Raw genomic sequence first — 6,000 nt, 5'->3', positions numbered from 1 at the left:
GAAATGTAAATCTGTCAACATTGTCAGTACAGAGAACTAACTCAAACGGTGAACTCACCTATGTTAACCTATGTTAACATTTTAAAAAGCATTAGAACTGGTCTGCTTACAAAAGATGCGAAATCCATCTTAAATAGAAGACTAATCCATGAACACCTGATGTCATGGAAAAATGAACTCAACAAAATCTAAAATGCATGCAATTCAATGAGACTAATGTTAAAAAAAGAAATGCAATCCATACTGCAAATGGGCTCCACAGACAAACTAGCATGACACTCCCTGTGTGCCATCAAGCGACTGCACGACTAAATACCTTAGAAAAATGTATCTCCAAAACAGCTGGATTGGAGAAAATATTAACTTTGGCCTAAAGAGCAGAGTCATCCTAAAATATAACCTAGATGTGGTACAAGGTTTAGTTAATTAAGCAATTGGTACAGTTGTTAGCTTCCAAACATATTCACATGACAAAACCCACATATCACTAATTAGGTTTTACCTACTTTTTGACCATTTTTAAAAAAATGACTGGACAGATTTACACAAAACTTTACAAAAGCACATTTTTGGGACACTGATCCTGCCGCAAATTTGGCAAAAATCTGTCCAGCAGTTGAGACTGTAGACGTGAGCAAATTTTTTTTCTTTTTTCTCCATTGTGTCTATGGAAAATTACACATTTTGGTACCCCCCTATAACTTTGCCCCCCCTGGACAAAATCTCACTAATCTTTACGGAACCAATCCCAGGGGACCATATACTTTGTTTGCAAAGTTTGATAAGGATTCTTCCAGTGGGGGTAAAGTTATGAATCTTTTGATTCGAGCAACGGTTCTGTCTGAAATTTTGGAAGTGATTAAAAACCTGTGGGCACCCCCCCTAGGCTGCAAAGTTACGTAAGGATTTGTTACAAAATTAGAAAGGGAAGCATAAACAATAATTTTCTTGTTGAAAAGTGCAGCCTACTTCCCTTTCATTTTCCCATAAACAAGGTACATTTTTGCCAAAGTGCACAGCCTCAACAGCTGGATGGATTAGGACCAGGTCCGAAACAATTTGGGCACAAAGCGTGGGCTCGTATCCATTCATGGTTTGGGGTTATTCTGTGCAGCAGTTTTTTAAATATTTGACAGAGAAGGGGGTGCCCCTTGCCCAAAAACAGATATAGATATTTAGGGGATTGAGCCGATATCTGTACTTCTCAGACTTAACAATTTTGGAAAAACTTGGAACCAACGCATTCCCCGCAATCCAAAACCATTTTAATATAAATATAAATTAAATATAAATATAAATTCCACGAAAATGATTCCCATTTTAATATAAAATCTCTCGAACCTAGGTCCATGTTAATATTTAGTTTCTCACAAAAAGACAGCAACCAAAACAGCCAACTGTCTCCAGTTAGACACACAGTTTTCAAACCAGCCATAATATCTTCAGTCTTTCTCAGTTTCCACGAAAATGATTCCTAGTTTGAATATTCTAATAGTTTGTATGAGCAGGGTGTGTTTGATGTGGGCGTTTAGAGGTTATTGATTGGTTAATGTTACTGTTCCACTGTTTCCAACACTGGCAGTACTGGAACACTATTTGAAGAGTTATTAAAAATACTAGCAACGTTTAGAGAGGAGGCTTTTCATGAAGTGTCTACAGATGGGCTGCTCCTATCACTAGCAGTACCATTTGGATGAGCGAGATGCCTTCCCAGGATCTTTTCTTTCAGATGCAATGCATCTACGGGAAGTCTTCATCCACCATCCTGGGGTACTAATAGTGTCTTTATTCGGTTGAAGACACACTGGTATTTCGCAACTGAAAAAAGAAAAGAAATAAAAAGATGTCCGCCATGGAATGGGATAAAAAGTCCATTCATCCTTTCGATGGTGGCCATTTAAAACAGTTTAAAAAAAACCTTAACAATCATGGCCACCATGGACCGGGAGAAGGGACAACATAGTCTTTTCCCTTTCCACTATGGGCATTAAATGGATAAAAAAGAAAACAGCTGCTATGGAAAGGGAGAATGGAGTACATGTAGTTCCTTCCCCCCTTTCCATGGCAGCCACTCACAGAACAAACACCAAAGGATGTAGTGTCCACCAGTGCCTTACCTGGATGCCAAGAACCCGGTGAGGGCCAATTAGATTGCAAGAATCCGATTATCCCTTGTCGGATACTAATTGTACTTTAAACTGTCTACTTGGATAACATTACAAAAATGAACACATTCAAGACAGTGTAAATGCAAAACTGTTATGTTATCCGATTACCTATTACGAACAGGTGCGAAGACGTGTAGCTGCATCAATGCAGCTTTCAGAGTGATTGGGCCCTTCTTCAACTTGGCTACAGCAAGATTGATTTAGGTAATTGGTCAATAATTTAGGTGCGAACATGTCTGCGTTTCGGCATACCTGTGCGTATGGAAAACCCATTCTGGTTCGCTATATTGTGTAACAGCAGTTGAACCCCACTCCCAAGCACCCCATTCCTGTTTTCTGTCACTGCTTTTTGTGTCATGGTGGGGTAACTTCTTTGTAAGCCTTCAGGAACTTTTAAAAGCAGTACCTTGATTTATCATTTTTTTTACCTTTCTTCTTCCTATACCTTTTGTATGTTATCATTTTTGGTATTTTAGCTTGTGTAGATATATATATGGGCAGTAGTATTCTAGAAGTGTATTTTAAGATATATTGAGTATAGTCTTTGTAGACAATTACGGTAACACTTTAATAACTTTCTATTCATTAACATTACATAACAATGCAAGCACTTAAAAGTTAAGCACATAGGTAAACAGTTTGTTATGAACATGTTTATTTAGGGGGAATGTGGTTGCAGTTTCTTTTTATTTTACTATGTAGACATGATACATCGTTTTCATTGACCCAATTGTCTGTATTATTGATGTCAATTATGTATGGAATAACAAAACCCTTGAAATTCAAGGAAAAACGTTAGCTGCAGGGACATCAAGGCGAGAACTTAATGCAACCTAAACCTTACGCCCCTGTTGCACAGCCTATGACCACAATGATCATATCACATCACTGATGACATCACTAATCACATCAATTGAAGGAATGTGTTATCGCATGACCCAATTGTTCAATCATCATTATGCGGGATTTCAATTGTGATTGCTCAGAAAGTCTCAAACTTAATACAGGCTCCATGTCCTGCCCTGCGATTTCTATAAGTAGTCCAATTGGGGTCTGTTTTTTTCTGAATTAACCCTTCAGCAATTGGTGGCAAGCATTGGAGCTACTGCTCCTAGATTTACTTGGCATACAGGCAACCTCCATTCTAGAATTGATTTGTCTATGCATCGTCATCAGTTAAGGCAGTTAAGGCTTTCTCAAATCCGGGCATTTCCTAGAGTATCGCGGTCCAAGCGTCAGACAGGCAGTCTAACTGACTCGACGGTTGGAGCACAAATTGGATTTTTTTCAGCATATGGGATTTGACCCCAATTACTAATTGGACTGCAGTAAAGCAGACTATCGGGACTGTGATACTCTAGGAAATGCCCGGATTTGAGAAAGGCAAAGTAATGCCGAAACATGCGTCATCCAAAAGGGCCTAGAATTATCACAAAAATCAAAAATCTACACGCAGACTGACGAATGCTTTAATTTATTTGTTGGGAATAGCATGAGTCATATATGTCTACTATAAATACAACCATTGAAAGCCCTCACAGTATTATGGAGTCGCATGTTACAGAAGTGTGGGTTACATTGTATGCTGAAATATATAAATTGCTGCAAGCATTTGTTGATGCGACGGATCCATGTGAAGAGATTTTTATACAGGGTCCATGCCCGTGGAAGGAGGATATACCATGGGTCATTGGTAAATTGAACCCATCGAGAATGGCATGTCCAGATGGTATTCCCTCATCGGTTTTGAAAAATGATCCACTCCTTTGGACTCCATTGCTGAAAATTTAATTTGATGCTATATTTACGTCCAATCGTATTCCAATCTCATGGACCCAATCTATTATTCCCATATTCAAAAAAGGTGATCCCCTGGATACTTCCAACTATAGGCCTGTAGCCCTTACTGATGCCTCTTCTAAGGGTTTCACAATATTGGTTCATAGGGACTTGGAAAATGTTATTTAACAGTCACCCCTCCTTTCACGTTTCCAAATCTTTTTCCCGTAAAAGGATGGGGACTCCATTAAATGCGACCATACTGGCCCATCTTTTAAACACAAGCATAGTCAAGCAGGTCCAATCTATATGGCATCTCTTGATACAACATCTGCGTTTGACTGCGCAATCAGATCTGTTTTATGGAAAAAACTATTGAGATATAAAATTCCCTGAATCCGGCACAGCTTGTGGCAGTACTGCATAGCAATACATCTTTTAAAATTCGGATCACTCATCAAGGGGCACTCTGAATGTTCTATGCTCGCGTTCAAAGGGGTTTAGCAGGGATGTACTATGGCATCTACCTTGTTTAACCTATACCTTAGTGATACTGAAACTGTGGAACACTGATAAGATGACACCAGTGAGATAGGGCAGCTTAAGACTGCATTGGTTAGCTTTTGCTGACAACCTTATCTTTTTCAAAGTACAGCATTGGAGCTGCAGGCTAAACCAAATCTCTATTTTCAGTATACAGCAGCAGACAACCTGCAATCAAATAAATCCAAGATCGTAATTTTCTCGAAATCCCACAAAATCAAAACAAATTGGACTATGGGATTGGAGGAAATTGAATGAGTTTAGGAAATGAGGTATCTAAGTTACAACATGTGTAATTCTAAATCCATGGGAATGTGGAAAGACTCCCCATTAGTAAAACTTCAACCTCATCACATATGAAATGTTTATATGCCAGTGTGTGTAAATTATTATTTGTTGAAGATTGAGCCTCTCCTACTACATTGATTAGACATGTGCCTATTAGATCGGGGCGATTATTTGAATTGTTTGCAGGGACTGGTTAGGAAAGAGGTGCTTGGTTTTTTCAAGTTCACTGCTTAATGCCATTTTAGGCATGAAATGGGTTTAAATCATTGGTGATTGCTTCTAAACTTTGAAAAATTTCTAGACCCGCCCCGCAATTCACCATTTGAGGACTTGGGTCTAATGCTGGTGGAATCTTCATCTAAATCTGTTAATTTGTATAGGCAAAGAATGTGTTCTCTCCTTTGTGATATTGATTCAAGTGAGGAGGTACTCATCAACCGTCCCTCTCGTGTAAAAAGTTAAAAACTCTAGTCATGATTGGCTCACTACCATTGAAACCATAGGGACCTATAGTCTATACACGGAATATGCTTTATTCCCTAGGAAGAGGGAACATCTCGGCACATATATAAAGGGATTTCCTTGCAACAATGCACAGGCACTTTACATGCGTTTTCGGCTCAATCAATTCAAAACTAGGAACAGACCAAGAATTGGGCATCATTCAAAGAATCAGGTTTAACTACAAGTTCTCGTTTCTTTAATCACACTGACCATCTGGAAATGCTAAGACATTGGATAATTGACTGGATTAGATTTAGGCTATTTAAATGTGCAGTTCATCTAGAACCAGAGTATGCTCAAAATCGTTTTTGGTCCAGACTTATGTGGGGTAAGAATGTTGCTCAGATTTTAGATTTATCTTGTTTTCTTAGCCTATGCAATGGCAAGATTTGTTTTACTGATGTAATTTTAGGATTCAATGAATTAACTAATGCATCTGTTATTTTGGGTTTATTCTGTGTCTTCTATCTGACATTTTTAAGATGTGTGATTATTAGATGAACTGAAATATTTTTGATGAATTTGTTGCATCTATTTTTTTTTTCTTTTTGCATTTTTTGTAAAGGTTTTAACTAAACCAAATAAAAAAATATAATATAAAAACATTACATTACAACATTAACTGGCATTAAGCATGGCCTTCCAGCCATGGTCAGTGTACATGGCGAAATATATATATATATATATTATATATATTTTAACTTACTTTTATTGGCAG

The sequence above is a fragment of the Ambystoma mexicanum genome, chromosome 7p, assembly GCF_040938575.1.
Source record: "Ambystoma mexicanum isolate Mex_15411 chromosome 7p, UKY_AmexF1_1, whole genome shotgun sequence".
In the NCBI taxonomy this organism is placed as follows: domain Eukaryota; kingdom Metazoa; phylum Chordata; class Amphibia; order Caudata; family Ambystomatidae; genus Ambystoma; species Ambystoma mexicanum.
Note: the sequence above shows the minus strand (reverse complement) of the source record.